The sequence below is a fragment of the Mirounga leonina genome, unplaced genomic scaffold (genome assembly GCF_011800145.1).
Source record: "Mirounga leonina isolate KUSES-001 unplaced genomic scaffold, KU_Mleo_1.0 Mir_127, whole genome shotgun sequence".
In the NCBI taxonomy this organism is placed as follows: domain Eukaryota; kingdom Metazoa; phylum Chordata; class Mammalia; order Carnivora; family Phocidae; genus Mirounga; species Mirounga leonina.
In genome coordinates this window covers 33,266,574-33,288,366 of record NW_023270316.1, presented here as the reverse complement: position 1 = coordinate 33,288,366, position 21,793 = coordinate 33,266,574, and the positions used below count along the sequence as shown (strand labels likewise).

The following is a 21,793-nucleotide window of genomic DNA, read 5'->3' as shown; positions in this document are numbered from 1 at the left end:
TCTTCTCCCGAGCTGCTTTCAGGATTTTCTCTTTGTCTATGAGACTCGTAAGTTTTACTATTAGATGTCGGGGAGTTGACCTATTTTTATTGATTTTGAGAGGGGTTCTCTGTGCTTCCTGGATTTTCATGCCCGTTTCTTTCCCCAAATTAGGGAAGTTCTCTGCTATAATTTGCTCCATTATACCTTCTGGCCCTCTCTCTCTTTCTTCTTCTTCTGGGATCCTAATTATTCTAATGTTGTTTCGTCTTATGGTATCGCTTATCTCTCGAATTCTGCCCTCGTGATCCAGTAGTTGTTTATCTCTCTTTTTCTCAGCTTCTTTATTTTCCATCATTTCATCTTCTATATTACTGATTCTCTCTTCTGCCTCATTTATTCTAGCACTTAGCGCCCCCATTTTTGATTGCACCTCATTAATAGCCTTTTTGATTTCTACTTGGTTGGATTTTAGCTCTTTTACTTCTCCAGAAAGGGTTTCTCTAATAACTTCCATATTTTTTTTCAAGCCCAGCTAGTATCTTTAAAGTGATGATTCTGAACTCTAGATCTGACATCGTACTAATGTCTGTATTGAGTAGGTCCCTGGCAGTCAGTACTACCTCTTGTTCTTTTTGTTGAGGTGATTTTTTCCCTCTCGTCATTTTGTGCAGCGGAGAATAGATTAATGAGAGAACAAAATGCTAGCAGAGTAACCACGTCCCCAGAAAATATACTCTAAACAAATCAGAAAAGATCTGAAGCAGTGGGATAAGAAAGGGAAAGAGAGAAAAAAGAAAAAGGAAAAGATAAAGATAAAAACAAACAAAACAAAACAACAACAACAAAAGAAAAACCAGAATGTGATCAAATATGATCTATATGGTATATAGATCAGTGCCACACACTAGATTTGGGGTGTATTTTGGTCTTTTAGAAGAAAGTGCCTCCCAAAATTTTAAAGAAAGAAAAACTTATATATGTACAAAAATAAGGGTTGATATGATGAAGGGATGGAATATGACTGTAAAAATGGAAATTATAAAAAATTTTATAAAAGGAATTGATAAGAAGTTGTTTGAAAAAAGAAAGAGGAGGATTTAAAAAAAGAAAACAGAAAAAGAAAAAAAAAGGGAGAGGATGTGATCAGGCAGGGGAATAGAAAACACCGTATACTAGAGATTTAGGGTATATTTTAATCTGTTAGAAGAAACTATCTCAAAATTTTAAAGAGAGAACAACTTATATATATATAAGCCAAAAATATGGGTAACTACTATGAAGGGATAGAATATGACTCTAAAAATGAAAAATAAAAATGTTTTTTTTAAAAAAAGGGATTGATAAGATGTTGGTTGAAAAAGGGAAAAAGAAAAATTCAAAAAGAAATCAAAAGACAAAAAAGACAGTTAAAAAAAAATTAACTTTAAAAGACTAAAGAATCATGGTAAAAAAGCCGTGAATTCTATGTGCAGTAGTCCCCTAGCGCTGGAGTTCTGCCGTTCTCATTGATCGGTAAACTTGGTCTTGGCTGGCTGTTCTCGCTGATCTTCTGGGGAGGGGCCTGTTGCCGTGGTTTCCAAATGCCTCTGCCGGAGGCGGAATTGCCCCGCCCTTGCCCCCTCCCGGCTAAGTAATCCGCTCGGGTTTGCTCTCCGGGGCTTTTGTTCCCTGCGAGCTTTCCGTACAGCTTTGGAGGCGGAGAGTGAAAATGGCGGCCTCCCAATCTCCGCCCCGGAGGAGCCGAGAACTCGGGGCCCCGCTCCTCAGTGCGCCCCCAGAGAAAAGCCGTCAGTCACTCCCATCTCCCTGGTCTCCGGCCGCAATCCGTGCTCGCCCGGCCTGTGACCGTGCGTTTCTATCTCTGGCACCCGACCCCGTGTGGAGTCTCCAAACCCAGCCGATCCCTGCGGTGCCCTCCCACGCGGCTCCTCCCAGGGGAGGAAGGTGAGTCTCCCCGGATCTGCCACTTGTTGGGTCCCTGCTGGAGGAGCAGTGGCCCGACTGTGCCGCGGATCACGGTCTATGGCCACCCCGAGCTGAGAGCCCGCGCCTGGGCTCCGCCTCTGCAGCCGGCTTCCCTGCTCCGATACCTGGGAGCTCTGCCACACTCAGGCACCCCCGGTCTTTCTGTGACCCCGAGGGTCCTGAGACCACATTGTCCCGGAGGGTTCCACCCCCTGCTTAGCCACCAGAGTGACGTCCCTCAGCGGAGCAGACTTCTAAAAGTTCTGATTTTGTGCTCCGTGGTTCTATCACTTGCCAGAAGCGGCTGACGGAGGCCCCTCCCCCGCCGTCTATCCTCCCGAATATCGCCTCGGATTCACTTCTCCGCACGTCCTACCTTCCAGAAAGTGGTCGCTTTTCTGTTCAGAGAGTTGTTGCTATTCCTTTCTTCGATCTCCTGTTGGGTTTGTAGGTGTTCAGAATGGTTTGATCCCTATCCAGCTGAATTCCTGAGAGGAGACAAAATCCAGGTCTCCTACTCCTCCGCCATCTTCGGGAATGCAACTTAATATCTATCAAGGGTTTTAAAAGTCTTCATACTTTCTGACCCTCTAATTGGACCTGTCCCTTAAGGAATTAGTGAGTGAGGCTGTCAGATTTTTATGAAAGCATTATATATAATAATGATAAATGTGAAACTAAAATGTGAAAAGAAATGAATGGTAAAATCTACCAATGGAATGTTATGAAGTTTATATGGAGTTCTCAAAGAACACTTAAGGTTAGGAAAAATACTACAAAATTACAAAACTGAACAGAGTATACGATCTCACTTTGTTATTACATGTATATTATATATCAGTATTAGTGATGCCTTTTAGACATCTCCACATGCATGGCCAATAGGCATCTCAAACTTGACCTGTCTACATCCAAATTTTTTTATTCCCAGCCCCTGATCCCTAAATCTCTCCTCTAGTCTTTTTCATCTTAATAAAGGGAAATCCCATTCTTCCAGTTGTTCAGGTCAAATCTTTCCTGAACTTCTTTCTTCCTTTCATACCCGCAGCCAATCCAGCAGTCAATCCATTCGCCTCTCCTTTCAAGCTGTCTCAAATTTGACCACTGTCCATCTCCAACTGCTTCTCTGGTTCAAGCCTCTGTCACCTCCCGGCTAGGTCACTGCAGAAGTCCCCCATTTGGGGTGCTTACATCACTCTTCTGCCCTCTATGCTCTTTTCCCAGTACCACATCCAGAGTGAACCATTAAAATATGTCCGATCATGTCACTCCCGTGTTCAAAGCCTCCAAAATAAAGCCAGCTCATCCTGATTGGCATTTCTGCTCTCTCTCTGAAGTCATTCTCTACCACTCTTCTCAAACTATTGTTTTCAGCCACTCTAGCCCCTTGTGTTCCTTTCCACTGAGCTTTTCTACCCAGTCTTCCCTCTACTGGGAATGCTCCATGTGGCTGGTGCCATCAATTTCTTTAGGGATTTACCTGTGCATCATCTCCCCACGTGAGCACTCATATTAAAGGACCCCCAGCCTCCCCTGCTAGAACCTCCAAAAAAGCTCCCAAGGTCCATTTGTAGGAGAACGTAGGGTAGTCAAGCTTTTAAGGCCCCAGACACATCCAAATGAGGCACAGCATGTGGCAGTCTGCCTTTCTTTAAAAAATAAAAAATAAAAAAAAGGACCCCCAGCTTTACCCCAGTATTTCCTCTCCCAACCCCCTTAGATAACCTTTTAAAATAACACTTACCACCAAATGACTTCTTTATGCTTTCCTTATTCATGCTCTCTCCCTCACAGAATGTAAGCCCTCTGAGAGAGGATGACTTTCTCTTTTTGCTCACTACTGCCTCTCCATTACTTAGAATGGTGCCTGGCTTATTTGTTGAATAAATAAACAGATGGGAAAATAGAATACATATCTCTCAATAAATTTGATGTTTTTTATTGGTTTCTTTCTTCTGTACTTAAATTTTTAAAAATGAGATTTTTTTTTCTACTTTTATTATTAAAAAAAAAGAACCACTGTAGATGTTGTTCTTTTTAATTTTTAACTTGGTAATTGTTGGTATTCAGGGACTAGCCGAATACATAAATCTTCCAGTCTTTTCACTATTTTGTCTTGTGGAGCTCACTATACAGTCCAAATCAGCCCGATAAAGAATGAAGTTATTTGCCTTTCCTTAACTCTCATTCCCCCCTTTTCATGGCATTATTGAAAAATACCATATGTTCTGCACTTTCTAAATCTGAATCAGTATGCATTAGGCTGGTGGGTTAATTCCTTGCCCATCCTCTCAGTTTATTACTGCCATTACTAGTACTTCAATTGCTTTGCTGTTTGTAACCTCTCAATTTCTATCTTCCCTCTCCACTTCTGATACAGCAAATGCTATGTTGCAGTCATGTATCTGTGAGCATTGGAAGAATGCTAATATCTATAGGACAGTCCACGTTCTGGGAATCTGGCCTAGTCATTTTATATATACTATGTCTTTTTTTTTTTTTTTTTTTTTTGAGAGAGAGAGAGAGCACAGGGAGGGGCAGAGGGAGAGGAAGAGAGAGAATCTTAAGCAGGCTCTACGTCCAGCACAGAACCCGATACAGGGCTCAGTCTCACGACCCTGAAACCATGACCTGAGCTAAAATCAAGAGTTGGACGCTTAACTGACTGAGCCACACAGGCGCTCTGATACTGTATCATTTTATTCTCAGAATAACCTGCTTTAGCAGCTATTACTGCCCTATGTGACAATGAAGAAAGTGAGGCTCTGGGGTCTTTGGAAACTCATGAAAGAGCACACAACTAAGAAGTAGCAGAGAACACATCTAGCTGACTCTAAAACCCACACTGTTTCCACTTTTTATAATACTCTATGGTTGTCTCCCAGCTTGCAATTTGTTTATTTATACATTTATATACTGCCTCCATTCAGAAAGGATTTGAAGGAGATGATGCTATTGTTATTGTTAACTCTGGCTTCTGCCGCCATTTTGCCCTAGCTCAGGAGGTTGGGGAGGATGGCATGGGCTGGAGATACACTGTGGGAGAAAACTCATCCTGTCCTCACAGCCCATTCTCTTTAGCATCAATACCAAGGGCGGAGAACTTGCAGTGGAATCTGGGATGTGGGATGTGCCTGGTAGAGGCAGAGTTGGGGGTGTTTGCTGTAGGGTGATTCTAAGCTTAGCTTGGTAACCACTATACTAATAGGTCTTTAACACAGAGCTTCCATTAGTCCTTTGGTGACTATTTTCTTTGCACAATTCTTTTTTCTTTCATTTCTTTTTCTTCTTCTTCTTCTTCTTCTTCTTCTTCTTCTTCTTCTTCTTCTTCTTCTTCTTCTTCTTCTTCGATAAGTGTTAAAAACATATCCTTATTCAATCTTCTTTGTGGAAAAAAACTTCATTACTTTTTAAGAAGGGAAGAGGATGATAACTAACATCTGTGGAGTAACACTTTAAATGCATTATCTTGTTTAATCACAAATCCCCATGAAATAGGTCTCATTATCCTTTTTTTTTTTTTCAGCAGATGAAGAAATTAGGGTGGAGAAAAATTAAGTAATTCACATAGCAGGGCCCTAATGTAATTCTCTTGGACTTTAAAGTCTATTTTTCTGTCCACCACTCTGTGTGTTCATTCTACTTTTACATATGCAAATATTGAGATATGTTGGACTATGGCTCTGACACCCAGGGTCTTTTTAAAAAAGAAGAATATGTTGGGGCACCTGGGTGGCTCAGTCAGTTAAGCATCTGCCTTCGGCTTAGGTCATGATCCCGGGGTCCTGGGATCCAGCTGCACATTGGGCTCCCTGCTCAGCTGGAGCCTGCTTTTCCCTCTCCCTCTGTCTACCACTCTGCCTACTTGTGCTCTCTCTCTCTCACTCTGTCAAATAAAAAAAAAAAAAAAAAAAAAAGAACATATAGAATAGTTTTAGAATTTGAGACTACTGAGGAAACCAGCAATATTTCAGTCAATTAGAGAAATGTAGCCTCACGCTGGGCTTCCCAGGAGGTCTGAGCATTGACATGTTACTGATGTATCTAATCTGTGACTTGCTTCATGATTTGAAATAGGTCTCTACAAGTCTGTTTGTAACATAAAGATGTTGGTAGTCCTTACTAAAATTAACATTACCAGGCTGCTTTGATGGATAAACGTTTGTGTAAGAAAATTTAAATCTTGACTTGTCTGGGACAACTTGGGAGTTAACAAAATGGCTTCCTCAGCTCCTTTTCTTATCTTGACGGATATAATTCTATTGCTAAAGTTACACTGCACTCGTATGTTATTAATGATATATCACTTATCTAGAATGTGATCTTCTGAAAGTTGCTTGCACTTGGGAAGAATCAAGTTCATCTCTGATGGTATTTAAGGGGCTGTAGAAGTAAACTAGTTCCACCAGTGTCGGGAAACTGTGAGTCATTTCATCTCTCATGCTATCTGACTCTGAATGAAGAAGGGCAATGTTCACATAGAAACCGTATAATTTGTCACGTTGAGAACAGACTGATCTTGTTCTGACGCTCTTGCAGAACTGCAGATATCTTTATATGAGGAGAAATTTTCAGAAATTAATAAAGTAAGGTTCAGCCTTAAGGAATGTGACTAATACTTCTGAGATGAGTGACTCAAAACACGAGAAGGTAGAGATGCTTGTTTTAGCATTTAAATAGTTTTGAGTTATGTGAAATTTTTTAAAAGAAGATCATAATAGTCCATTGTTTTCATATTTAAAACATACAAAAGTTTCTTTAGTCCATAGATTTAAACCATTGGACAGAAAAAGATAAAAAATTTGGTCCCTAAAGGATAATATCTTAGTATTGTTATCTCATTAAAAAGGGCAAATACTTGATATAATTATTTGCATACTGACCTTAATGCGTGATCTTAATCCCATGATAATTTCTTAAGATATTTTTTTAATGTCCACATTTCCTTGAGTGCTCAAGCCACTCCCAGGCATGTGTGTGTGTGTGATTAGGTCTGCAGGCTTGTGGGGACAAGTGTATATATGAGTGCCCGCACAGGTAACAGCCAGCCCATCAGGGATTTCAGATGTGCTGAGCACTGGAAATGGGCAATGTTCTGTGTTTGATGACCTTTGCCAAACTGGGAAGCGCAAATTGGCAAAGGGAGTTTGAACACTCACAGCTGTAGTTTTAGAGATGGAAGAAATACATAACTTGTCAAATCCCTACTTATATGGAGTTGTAAACTGAGGGTTTTTTTTTTTATAGCCTATATCCATCCTTTTATAATTAAACATGCGAGAGATTGTTTACCTCATCACACAGTGGGGTCCATAGTGTTCTCTGTTATGTTCGCAAGACTTAGTGCTTAGCACATAGTTACTACTAAATACCTATGAGCGGGGCGCCTGGGTGGCTCAGTTGTTAAGCAACTGCCTTCGGCTCAGGTCATGGTCCCAGGGTCCTGGGATCGAGTGCCATATCGGGCTCCCTCCTCTGCGGGAAGCCTGCTTCTCCCTCTCCCACTCCCCCTGCTTGTGTTCCCTCTCTCGCTGTGTCTCTCTCTGTCAAATAAATAAATAAAATCTTAAAAAAAATAAATAAATAAAAATAAATAAATACCTATGAGCAACTGTATAAGTGAATACATGAATGAATGAATAAATGTTAGAATGAGTCTCAGAGACGTTGTGTAAGCACACACCAGGAAAAGAAAGCCAGGTGTTTTCTTATTTTTCTATTATATAGTCCCTGTGAATTCTCTTGAGATGACTTAATCAATTCCTTATTCTCTTTTAATCTTTACTCCTGGAAACACCACCTGTTCTTAGCTGAACCAGGCCCTTCTTTCCCCTAGTTTCACTTCTTTCCCAAAGTTTTGCTTAGTAACTGGGAAAAAAGCAATTTCTTCCTCCACTCCACTTTGCCTGAACATGCAGCCACACATGAGTCACTCATCACTTCTAAGACACAATAGAGCTTTCCATTGCTCGTGTTTGCTATAAATATTTACTGCCCTGATCTCTGATTTACTTAATGTTAACAGAATGTCTGGGTAACCTCAGACCTTTGATGTATCTGTACTAGCCTCAGTGTTTGTTTAAGATCTCAAACTACTTTAGGTTCTAAATTTGGTAAATACGGGATCCATTCTGGTTAAGTTAAGGTTCTTGACAAAGTCGAAAACACTATGTCTTTTTTTTCTGGAATGCTAGATGTTGTTCTAGAGAATGTCTGTATGTCTATCCTCCATCTATCACATATCCTCAAATTCTTCTAATGATCTTATGGAGTAGAAGATGTTAGCCCCATTTTTTTTTTTTTCATATGAGGTTGCTGAGACTTCATGAAGCAGAGTGACTTTTAGAAAGTACTAGATCCAGGATTCAAAGTGAGATCAGTTTGATTCTTCAGATCAAGTTCTTCCCATGACATTGTGAACTCACTTCTTTCCACTCCATATTTGTGGAGGCCATTTAAGGACACAGGGACCATTAAGAATTGACCACTGTGTGCCTACCAGGGCAGACAGCTGCTCATTACCCCTTGCAGGCCTCTTGATCCTGGGAAGGCATGAAGAACAGGGGAGAACAAGAGTGTAGAAAGCTGTTCTCTTGCCATGTCTCTCAGACCTGTTTATAGTATTACTGAATGGGGAATAAAGAGATATGACCCTTCATATTCTCAGATCCAAGACTCATTAATCTCCCCTCCATATCTATGGAGATGCTTCATTTTTACTCAGTTGAGTTCAGAATATCAAGTTGAGGTGGGGAGGTTAGGGCAGTTGATCAGTTATGTTTTAGAAGGCATTTGCATATGCTTTAACATTGCTGCTATAAAAATATTCTCACACTTTACCATTTTCACAGCAATCATTCACTTTTTCCATTTGAATACTATCTTTATGTCACATAAGTAGACATGCGGTGAGTGTCTATCTTATGAGATTTACTCTAACATGTGCCAAGAGGATATGAGAATGTACCGTGACACCGCTGCTCTTTCCAATGGAGGAGAAAGGCATGTAACCCCGGCAAGATAAACTGAGATCAACGTTATAAATTCCCTCATTCCTCCCTTCCATCAACAAACATTTATTAAGCTCTACTATGTGGAAGACATAAAATCTTAGTACAAAAGGCAGACTGATAACGTGAAGGATGGGCAGATAAGGAGGTATAGAAGAGACAGAACTTACAGAGATGAGAACAGAGTAGGTTTCATGAAGAATGTGGCCTTTGTACTGTATTGTAATGATTTGGGAAGGGAAAGCATCTTACATAGAAAAGTCTATACAGATGTATAAGGCAATGGGGTCAGGTTACAGAAGGGAAATGCTAAGTTGGCGGGTTTGAATGAAAGAAATTTGAAGAAAACAAGTGGGGAATGAGGCTAGAAAGGATTAAACTCTTTCTGGAAGACAGGAACCATGTTTGACAAGATTATTTTATGAGGTTCAGTATATACTCGGAGTGATGCTCAAACTCACAAATCACGAGTGTAGATCCATGTGCCAGAAAATATGTTTACAGAGGAAATTAGTGGCTATGGTAATGGTGATGCTGACAGACATGATCATGATGACGGTGGTGATCTGGTGTTAGGGGGATAGAGGAGGAAGAGGGTATACAGTAGGAAAGACAGAGCATTGGAAAGGGAATGGAGATCCCACATTTTTCCTACATCACTTTATTGGTGAAAGTCTATCTTAATTCTACTTAAGGAATACAGCATCAAATGCAGTATTAGACAAAGGGGAGATCATGGAATTGATAATGCAGTAGATTTAATAGTCAGCTAAACTAATTAAAGAAGGCAATGGATCTAATGAGAGAGATCAGGCCTCTTTCAAACAAAAGAAGACCCAATTAAAGACAAGTAAAACTGGTAACAAGGAAACAACCTAAGATATATAATTAACCTCTATGACTTAGTGTCAGAGGATAGAATTAATGGATAGTACTAATTTAAGTAGAACTGTAAGATGTAAAAAGCATTTGGTTGGCACTTACATGAATAAGCAATGTTATTAGTATCTAATATCCCTGGAGATAAGTATCATTATCATTTGTTAATGTCACTTAAGATGCTGAAATATATATTCTATTGCTTCCCCTTATGAAGTTCAATAAATATAAGAATCTTATACAGCCTTGAGTTAATTAGGAGCCACATGAATTCCATAGTAGAACATCACTGAAATAAATAGAATTGACATAACAATTGATCTATGTTTTTGCTGCCAGGATTGTTCTTCTTTTTTCAAAATTCCCATTTTTTTTTTCAGCTGGTTTTCAATGTCCCTATGATGGCTTTCATTACTGCCCTAGGGAGATTATTCTTTAAAATAATAGTTGTTATTGTCTAGCAGCTTTTCTTTACTCATAGGCCTCTTTCTCTATCCATCATGATTTCAGATGTGTATTCTTAAAAAAAAAAAAAGGCCAAAGTCCTTACTCAAGTTTTATGTCTATTCATTTCTTCCTTCTAATAGTTGCAATTCCATATTCTAAAATCCTTTTTTCCTGAACCCACTTCTTGCATTCATTTATTAGTTTGACAAACATTTTGGAACGCTGACCAGCAGTTTGGAATGGCAGAGAGAGGGATGCCTTTGGAGTCTATCCACCTGATGGGTCAAGGTTTGGATCCTGGCTATAGTACATAACAGCCCGGTGGCTTGGACCAGTTGCTTGACCAGCTTGAGCCTCAGTCTTCATTTGTGAAAGTGGGTGGAAATGCCTCCCTAGCAGCGTTCTTGTGAAGATTGAAGACAATGTCTTGAATGTCTAGTTCCCGATGTATGGTGGACACTCAAGAGGGCAGAAATGGCGAATGCACTGGGCTACTTTAGTTTTGCACTGTTACGCCTTAGGGGAGAATTCAGAGCAAAATGTCTTTTAGCTCTTTTTTATTTCTGCTCCTTCTTTTTTTTTTAATTTTAATTTTAATTTTTTTTAAATTTTATTATGTTATGTTAATCACCGTACATTACATCATTAGTTTTTGATGTAGTGTTCCATGATTCATTGTTTGCGTATAACACCCAGTGCTCCATGCAGAAAGTGCCCTCTTTAATACCCATCACCAGGCTGACCTATCCCCCCACGCTCCTCCCGTCTAGAACCCTCAGTTTGTTTCTCAGAGTCCATAGTCTTTCATGGTTCGTCTCCCCCTCCGATTTCCCCCCTTCATTTTTCCCTTCCTACTATCTGCTCTCTCTCTCTCTTTTTTTAATACATAATGTATTATTTGTTTCAGAGGTACAGGTCTGTGATTCATCAGTCTTACACAATTCACAGTGCTCATCATAACACATACCCTCCCCAATGTCTGTCACCCAGCCACCGCATCCCTCCCACCCCCCACCACTCCAGCAGCCCTTAGTTTGTTTCCTGAGATTAAGAATTCCTCATATCAGTGAGATCATATGATACATGTCTTTCTCTGATTGACTTATTTCGCTTAGCATAATACCCTCTAGTTCCATCCACGTCGTTGCAAATGGCAAGATTTGTAGGGGTTTTTTTTTGATGGCTGCATAATATTCCATTGTATATATACACCACATCTTCTTTATTCATTCATCTGTTGATGGACATATTGGCTCTTTCCATAGTTTGGCTATTGTGGACATTGCTGCTATAAACATTGGGGTGCACGTACCCCTTCGGGTCCCTACATTTGTATCTTTGGGGTAAATACCCAGTAGTACAATTCCTGGGTCATATGGTAGCTCTGTTTTCAACTTTCTGAGGAACCTCCATACTGTTTTCCAGAGTGGCTGTACCAGCTTGCATTCCCACCAACAGTGTAGGAGGGTTCCCCTTTCTCCACATTCTCACCAACATCTGTCATTTCCTCACTTGTTAATTTTAGCCATTCTGAGTGGTGTGAGGTGGTATGTCATTGAGGTTTTGATTTGGATTTCCCTGATGCCGAGCGATGTTGAGCACTTTTTCATGTGTCTGTTGGCCATTTGGATGTCTTCTTTGGAAAAATGTCTGTTCATGTCTTCTGCCCATTTATTGATTGGATTATTTGTTCTTTGGGTGTTGAGTTTGATAAGTTCTTTATAGATTTTGGATACTAGCCCTTTGTTTGATATGTTATTTGCAAATATCTTCTCCTATTCTGTCGGTTGTCTTTTGATTTTGTCGACTGTTTCTTTTGCTGTGCAAAAGCTTTTTATCTTGATGAAGTCCCAATAGTTCATTTTTGTCCTTACTTCCCTTGCCTTTGGCGATGTTTCTAGGAAGAAGTTGCTGCGGCTGAGGTCGAAGAGGTTGCTGCCTGTGTTCTCTAGGATTTTGAAGGACTCCTGTCTCACATTTAGGTCTTTCATTCATTTTGAGTTTATTTTTGTGTGTGGTATAAGGAAATGGTCCAGTTTCATTCTTCTGCATGTGGCTGTCCAATTTTCCTAACACCATTTGTTGAAGAGACTGTCTTTTTTCCATTGGACATTCTTTCCAGCTTTGTTGAAGATTAGTTGACCATAGAGTTGAGGGTCCATTTCTGGGCTCTATTCTGTTCCATTGATCTGTGTGTCTGTTTTTATGCCAGTACTATACTGTCTTGATGATTACAGCTTTGTAATAGAGCTTGAAGTCCGGAATTGTGATCCCGCCAGCTTTGCTTTTCTTTTTCAACATTCCTCTGGTATTTGGGGTCTTTTCTGGTTCCATACAAATTTTAGGATAATTTGTTCCATTTCTTTGAAAAAGTTGGTGGTATTTTGATAAGGATTGCATTAAATCTGTAGATTGCTCTAGGTAGCATTGACATCTTCACAATATTTGTTCTTCCAATCCATGAGCATGGAACATTTTTCCATTGCTTTGTGTCTTCCTCAATTTCTTTCATGAGTATTTTATAGTTTTCTGAGTACAGATCCTTTGCCTCTTTGGTTAGATTTATTCCTAGGTATCTTATGGTTTTGGGTGCAATTGTAAATGGGATTGACTCCTTAATTTCTCTGTCTTCTGTCTTGCTGTTGGTGTACAGGAATGCCACTGATTTCTGTGCATTGATTTTATATCATGCCACTTTACTGAATTCCTGTATGAGTTCTAGCAGTTCTGGGGTGGTCTGCTCCTTCTTCTTGCTTTCTAGATCTTTTACTTCTGGAATCTCATGTCATGCTAACTAGACTCTGAGTCTCCTCAGTTCCTCCCAGGGCTCCTCCCTATTTTCCAGAATGTGATATATTTGCATTGGTCAACTAGGCTATAGGGAAGGCTGGCCCTGCATCCTCAGAGAGTTCACCTTGATGCAGACAGTTTTTCCTTGCCCTTTCTTCCAGATTTATAGGCTATCATGATGATAGGAAAGCAAAAACTTAATTTTATGAAATAATTTTGTTTGATTTACAGGAAGGAAGAGACTTCATAAGGAGCTTTCTTCTAGTGTAAAGATTCAAAAAGACCTGAATGGTATTTCTGGAGTAGTAGGAAAATTTTATGTTTGCTTTGTTGTTGGCTGTAAAATAGATAAAATATTATGAAGCTGTAACATAACAGAAAATATACCTGCTTCTTTTCTTGTTGCTAGCTTGTATTTTTCATGCGTGGCTATATGTTAGCTTTGGGTTGTTTTAGAACTAGGTCAAATAGATTTCACACACGGACTTGAAAATGAGAGAAAAGCGGAGAAACATCCCCAGAAAAAAGATGAGAAACAGAGATAGAGAGTGGAACAAAATTCAAGTTGCTGGGGTGCTAGGAATCAGTGAGTTCTGTAAGTTTTACTGAGAGGTCAGAGTTTGCAAAGCACAGTAACTGTGATAAGTGCGGCATTCAATGCCTGGCATAGGGCATTCACTCAATACATATCTGTTGACTGACTGTTGGCAACCACTTGCCCTCTTTCAGTTCTCCATAGAGGAGAGACCACTTTCTCCTGTTCCTTTTATTCAAATCTCATAAGGCAAAAACGTATACCTTCTTGGAACTATTGGGGAAAGGCTTCCACCTTTTCCCCTCTCAAAGTCTAAAGAGCAACATGCTGAGGCAGGGCAGGAAGACTTTGCATATGTAGCTAGGAGTTCTAGGTCTCCCCCCTTTTCAGTCTACTCTCCCTAGAGTGTGTGTGTGGGGGTACTTGTCCTGCTCCTGTCCCTCCTATCAAGGCACACTGGTCCAGGGCCCAGCACCTACTACTTAGAGACAGGTTAGGGGCCCACCTGGGCTCTGGGCTCCGATGGGTGCCCTTGTTCTGCAGTCTTAGAAGTGCCTTTCCACTTCACAGTTCTTCCTATAAGGGTTTCTACATCCAGATTTCTGGGAAATTTGAAAGAAGTCTCTTTTCAACAAAAATCCCAAATCTTATTTTCCAATCCAGGTTTACAACTAACAGGAGATATTTGTATTCCTGGCTGACTTTTGAGTATATGTTTCAGTAGGTGTCAGTCTCAGAGAGGGTAAGGGGATAAGGTGTGTTTAGTGATCCTCCTTACAAAATGCAAACCTTCAGACCTCATTATCCCATGGCGAATTCACTAGGAAAGCCTGAGAAATCGGCCCAAGGGCTAATTTGTATCATCATCATTATCAGCAGCAGCAACAACAACAACAACAACAACAACAACACAAATCCTTGGAGAAATATAGGCTGTGGGCTCAGCAGAGGTGGAGGTGTGGGTGCTTACTAAAGCATACTGTTCATTGGTCTTTTCTTAATGTAAAATTTCAATTTTATGAGGTTGTTTATTGAACACAATTAAATACATATATGTAGTCTAAAGTATGGTGTAGTTGTATGAGGCTTGTTGAGATGCATGGCTGCCCAGTGCCCTTCTACCTCCTCCTTTTCTCCAGTGGAAAGCACTTTTCAACTCCTATGACTATTCTTTTGGTATTTACCTCCCAATGACTACTTCTGGATTTCGAAGTTTAGACATTTCTTATTTACTTAGGCTTTATTTATTAACTTCCCGCTTTGGAAAATAAGGATTTGGGTCTCTTTCACACACAAACAACGTTCCCAGGCCCCATTCTCCTAATGTTATGTTGTAATGTTGGTTAGTCCAATCTTCAGGATTGCATTATTGTGATCATAAAAGAATTATTGGCAGATAAATTCTATAGTATAATGTTATTGCTGTCCTTTCCTGCACCACATTTTTGTTTTACATGGAATTCGTTTTTTTTTTTTCTTTAAGATTTATTTATTTATTTGAGAGAGAGTTGGGGGAGAGGCAGAGGGAGAGGAAGAGGGAGAGAAGCAGACTCCCCACTGAGCACAGAGCCCAAGGAGGGGCTTAATCTCACAACCCCAAAATCATGACCTGAGCTGAAATCAGGAGTCAGATACTTAACTGACTAAGGCACCCAGGTGCCCTGATTTTTCACTGAATTAGTAATTGTCATTAATTCAAGCCAAAACTTGTGCTTTTTAAAAAAAGATTTTATTATTTATTTATTTATTCATAGCAAGCAGGGGGAGGAGCAGAGGGAGGAGGGGAGAGAGAATCTCAAGCAGACTCCACGCTGAGCATGGAGCCCCGCATGTGGCTCGATCTCACAACCCTGAGATCATGACTTGAGCTGAAATCTAGTGGGACACTTAACTGACTAAGCCAACCAGGTACCCCCCAAACTTACGCTTTAATGCACCAGTTATTATTCTATCAGTGTAACTTTGGGAAGATGTCTCTCCTGGAGATGACTGATCTCTCTAGTATTGACTGGCCTCCCTTATTCTTGGTGCTCTACTGTAATCTTGGGATTTCTCTTCACTGTAATCCTAAGGACTCCCTTCTGTCACTTTTGTGTTGAATCCTTTCCTTACTGGACCCTAGGCCTCCTTTGTTCTTTACAAGCAGGACATCCTCCATTAGCTTCCTGCCTAAAACACTCAGTTTGGAATAATCAGAGGTTATTTTCCCCAGAAATGAGTCTCTAGTCATAGAACTTTCCTCAAAGTTAATAGAAGTGAGTTACTTCTTATGATTCAAGATTTTCCAAGCAGTTTTATATTATTACTGCATTATACTCTCATAAAAAAAACATCTATGAGAACTTCATCTGAATTTGGAATTTGGCCCATTATCATGATTAAAAACTCAGATTTAATATCACTGAATACACACACACACACCTTTACCTTTGAGAATCCTGTATGACGAACTGACAACACAGTGTTTCGTCTTCCTATTGCTGCTGTAACAAATTACTACAAACTTAGTGGCTTAAAATAACACAAATTTATTATCTTACAGTTTTGGAAGTCAAATGTTTGAAATGGCTTTCACTGGGCTAAAATCAAGGTAAGGGCATGGCTGTGTTCCTTTCTGAAAGCCCTAGAGAGGATCCATTTTTTACCTTTCTTAGCTTCCTGAAACTACTTTCATTCTTTGGTTTATGGCTCCTTCCATGTTCAAAGCCAGCAATGGCCAGGGGAGTCTTTCTCATGATGCCATCTCCCTAGATCTGACTCTTTTGCTTACCTTTTCCCCATTTAAGAACACTTGTGATTACCTGAGGCCCACCCATGTAATCCAGGATGATCTTCTTATTTTAAGTTCAGCTGATTAGCAAACTTAACTCCATCTACAAGTTTGATTCCTTCTTGCCATGTAATATAAATAGTCACAGGTTTCGGGGATTAGGACATGGACATCTTTGGGGGTGGCCATTATTCAGCCACAACTTGTAGGAACTCTTCTTTCCTCTAAAATGTATTCATTTTTGGAATAAATATGACAATCTTTAACTTTGCACCCTGAAACTATTAACAGTCTAAGACAAAAAATGAACAATAATTCATCCAATCCGAACTTGGGCAGTTTAAATTGGCAAACAGCCAGCTGAGACACTGCATTTGTCCTCAGTTTACCAACTTCTTTGGCCTTGGTAAAGACAGATACATTTCTGTCAGCATAATGTAGATAGAGAAAACATCATTTTAAATCACTTGGTCCTAAAAAAAGTCTCAATATAAGTGGTTTGATTCATTTTATAGAAGTATAAGCTTTTACATACTTCACACTATTTTGGGTGGTTTTGCTTGCAGATTTATTTCCTACAGTTTATTTAAAATAAATTCATTAGTGTCATTATACCAACACTGAAAAGGATTCTTTTTTTTTTTTTTTTTTTAAGATTTTATTTATTTATTCATTAGCGACAGAGAGAGGCAGAGGGAGAAGCAGGCTCCCAAGGAGCAGGGAGCCCGATGCGGGACTCGATCCCAGGACCCTGGGATCATGACCTGAGCCGAAGGCAGACGCTTAACCATCTGAGCCACCCAGGCGCCCGCTGAAAAGGATTCTAACAGAAGTATGCACTATACAATTAAAATAGACACACACACACGCACATACACACACAGTGACACACACAGGACCACATACCTCCTTATTGTTAATGGTCTAGAAGTCAGAATAAAAATGGAGAGATTTGTTGTAAAGATATTAACACACTAATAATCATAGATTATTGCTTCAAGAGATATGTTGAAAGTTAAAATAGCAGGCATTTTCCAGGAAAATGAATATGTATACTCTGAAGGGGTGCATCTTTCATTGGTCCTTCTAATAGGCTCATGCTTTCATTTCCTTTGTTTTGCTCAAGTCAGTAATGCAAATGTTAAGCTCCCTCTCTCTATTAGTGCCCCTTAACAGTAAGTTGATACTTTGGAGCTTTTAAGTGAACCTAAATGGTTTTCAGACATTTTCATTTCTGTTTTCTACCAGCCAGGGAGACCCTAAGGTGGAGAGTCATGCCTTCTTTGTAACTTCTCACAGTTCCTTTAGAGTCTATTATGGACTTAGTAAGATTTTATTCACTTGGGAATACAATAGGTGGTCAGTACTTGTCTGTAGAAAGAAACAGGAAAGAAACATTGTTTACATGGGGAAATGGTACAATTTCTAAACTAGTTACTAAAGTACGTTTCCAGGCCTTTGAATTGAGACTCCGAGTATAGAAAACTAAGGTTTTACAAGATATCTTTGTACAGGATTATTTTACTTAAAATTAGTGATGTTTTTTCTTTGACTCCAGTGGTTCAAGAATCAATTAAAATATGTTAGAGTTGAGCTTGAAACCATTCATTCTCCCACTCCCCAAGTTTCTAATTGTTTCGGTTGCCCGATTTGGAGAAAGTCTATAAGATATTATGGTTTTCTAAGCTATAAAATAACAGGCAACTCAGAAAATGTATGTGGGTCATCTTCTATCTCCAAAGTTGGTGAAGTAAATTGCAGTGGATGACTCATTTCTCACAGATCCAGCATGTTAAATCAATGAGTGTGTTTGCTTGACTCTTGTCTCCTAATGAGCTGAAACAGATAGAACATTTCTCATGCATCCAGATGGGATTATTTTGGAAAGTAAACTAATGCACATGCCCACACAAAATTCCTCTGCTATCTCTGGCCAGATTCTGTTAGCTGCTCCCCGAGATGATTTACCAGCAATATGAGACCAAGTTGCTCCTTAATGTTATTGGTACCATAGGAATTCTTCCAGAGGACAAATTTTTCCATTTTGCTTTGTTCAATTTAATAATCCCATGTACAATTTTTTTTTTATAGATATTGTGAGTTTGTGTGTGTATCCATGAGTGTGGGGGAGGTTTAGTTTTATTACAGTAGGTGAATTCATTTAGTATAGTTATTTGACTTGGGATTGATGATTTATGTCAATGATTGCTAACATTTAAAATTGTTTCACTGGGGCGCCTGGGTGGCACAGTTGGTTAAGCATCTGCCTCTTGGTTTTGGCTCAGGTCATGATCTCAGGGTTGTGAGACTGAGCCCCATGGTGGCGGGCTCTGCGCTCAGCATGGAGTCTGCTGGAGATTCTCTACTTCTTCCTCTCTGCCTCCCTCTGTTCCTCCCCCAACTCGTTCCCAATCTTTCTCTCTCTCTCTCTCTCAAATAAATAAATAAAATCTTAAAGTAAAATAAAATAATTTCACTAAGTTTACTGCCCTTAATATGTAAAACTCTCTCATAAGTCACTAAGAAAAAGTGTAAACAACCCAAAAGAGAAAAGGGATTTGCTTTGGTTATGTAAATTGGAACAACTTCTAGAGTGCATTTCTTCCATGTGCATTAAGAGTTTTAAAAAAATATACTTCCTGTGCTGCCAGCAATTACACTTCTAAGATTATCTATAAGGAATTAATTTAAAATAGCCATGGATAAGATCTTACAAAATTTTACGGCCATGTTATTTTTTAAAAATAAACAAACACAAAAACTTGAAATAGCCCAACTCTCCAAAAATAAGGAATTGGTTCATGTTAGCTCAGGTCCTCCAAAAAACAGAAGCCAAGATAAAATCAGCAATACAAGAGATTTATTAGGGTAAATGCCAGTGAGGGGAAAATAAGAAGGGAGAACCATCAGAGACCACAATGCAGGTCTCACCCTTGTGAAAGAGAGGGGGAAGGAAGGAAGTTTGAGTGGAGGAGACTTAGATAGTAGTGCAGTTGAACAGTTTTGGCAAGGTTGTGAGAGTCTTCAAGCCAGATTTGCCTATCAGAGAAGTCCTGTGTCTCTCAGGAATGCTCATGGGAAGTGTGACCTCTGCTCAAATTCAGTGGTGATTCAGAGAACAGCAGCTGAAGCCATCAGTTACACTCTATGCGATAGGAGCTTTGAGAGGAGTATTTTTACAGCTACCAAGTGTTAAACAAGTTTTGGCCTGACCACACACGGACCTAATCATTAAAGTGAGGGAGATGAGTAACTGTTGACAAGGAAAACTATTATAATTTATTTTTATTTACAATTATACGTTTCAATTTATAATTAAAATATTAATCTGCCTAAAATGTTAACTAACTTTATATCCTTTATCATATACATAAAGTAATCCCAGATCATTTTTATACCTTTTAAAAATTTAGGAAAAGGAGCCAAGTGGGATAAGAAAACAAACTAGAAAGACACTACGAAGTTACTTCAGTTACTTCATATTTACTCTCGTCTTTGCTTTCCTAACCTCTGATGCTAAGTTTTAATCACGATAACCAGGAGGGAACTTATAAAATTCAATATTGGGTATGGGTCAGTCGTACATGAATATTAGACTGAGGAAACTATTCCAGTTAGAGTCTAAGGCTGTAACTGAGGCTGTTGCTTTAAAAGATTTAAAAATAAAATTGATCTTATTTTCTGGAAAAGAAATGATGTGTGTGTGGTGGATATAATGCTGAGTAGAGAAACAGACCTTGTCGATCACTTAAACTTTATATTGCCCCTAGGAAAGGCAAGGAGGATAACAGGGTACAATGAGTAATACCAGTAATGAGTAATACCAGTTTACATTATGATGCGTCTTGGACCTTCTCTTCTGACCAAGGCCATGTGTGCATGGGAGATCAGCCCCCCAAGGGTGAGCAGAAGAAGTGGAGAATAGGAAAACCCTCCTGCTGAGGTAGGATTTTATATATGCCTGCTGTTCCATGTTCCCACACATCCACCTGCGAAGTACATCATTCAATGGTGATTAATAAGCGCTGTGATGATGACCTTTGTATACGTGCCAATTTGCAATTAGCTACTTCAGATTGAAAAATGGAATTTTAGAGCTGTAAGCAACCTTAGATTACACTAGTCCCATATAGTCTATGAACAAGAGTCCCATGGTCGAATAAGCTTGCATGTTGCTACATAGCATAGCCCCCCAACTTATGGTAGTAATTAGTATATTACAAGAGATGAGAAGTCCTGTTTTAAAACTCCATTTAACTTTGCTTAATATAGTGTTTCTGAAACAGAGAAGTAAAAATCTGTCTTCACGTAATACCTACTAACCCAGTGTGTTCATGAAACGCCCTGGGGGAAACCAGAATCTTATCCTATCTTTTCGTTCTTATGTGAAAACTGAGCTGAAAGGGGTCAGATGACCTGTCCACAGTCACATAGGTGGATTCTGGAAGCTGGTCCTGAGGCCAAGGCTGGCTGGCTCAATAGCGACGCTGTTAGAGCTCATAGCCATTTGGCCATCTGTAGATAAAGGTAGTTAAACAACGTAGACCTTTGGGAACTTGAATAAAAACATCTAAAGTAGCTGCTTCAGAAAGGATCCAAATTATTGTGAAGTATAACAAAACGACAAATAGAAAATAAGATTCGTTATCTTTCTCCTTCCTCCTCAGCTACTGTTTTCAGGATGTGTTTTAGATTATTGGGCCGAAGAGCAAACTTCCTTGAGGAGCTGCTTCTGAGTAGAAATTTATTAATTGCTTCTGAAATGATTTTGAGTTATGTTTCTTTTATTGGATTCCATTGTGGAATGCAACAGAGTGTGCTGCTTTTTCTTTGATGCTTTTAGAGTTATTATGGAGGCATCTATTTGGCCAAGTGGAAAGCAGATTAAAAAGCAACCATCAAAATGTACGCTTTGGGGTGATTGCAGATTCTTCATCTCCTCAGGGAGACTGAGCAGCTGTACCCTCAGATTGCCCCTTCTCCTGCCTTGAACGCTGAACTAATTTCCCAGAAGATTCGAAGTAGATTGATGTAAGGGTGTGCAGGCTGGGGGTCAGACCATAGGCTAACTGGCTCTTTCAGTTGTTGATGTTTTTGTTAAAGTTTCCAGTGATCTTGATGCTTCATGTTGAGTAAGAGATCCAACAATGTAGCCAGGTCGCTGGCCTGAGACCAACTATACAAATTCTGCAGCTCTGCTGGGCTTGCACCAAGAAACACAGGTGGTCTTACCGAGCCACTTCAATCCTAGCCTGGCCTGAGAAGAGCAGCAAATACCTGGGCGTGTTTATTATTCTCTAACAAATATTTTCCCATTTATTTCATTTTTAAAACAACCAAAGACAAAGCTTATTCAGCTGTAAAAATGAATTTATGTCTTGATTCGGTTGACTTTTCTTTTGTATTTTTCTCAGT

At 39.6% G+C, this 21,793-nt stretch overlaps 1 long non-coding RNA gene across 1 annotated transcript in view; it reads left to right on the top strand.

Moving 5' to 3' along the window:
• LOC118009339 overlaps positions 1–16,204 on the top strand; it is an 82,909-nt gene extending 66,705 nt beyond the window's left edge. Inside the window, exon 3 of the long non-coding RNA XR_004678889.1 lies at positions 16,151–16,204. This is a non-coding gene — a long non-coding RNA (uncharacterized LOC118009339). The remainder of the gene's footprint in view (positions 1–16,150) is intronic.
• Positions 16,205–21,793: the final 5,589 nt, after the last annotated feature.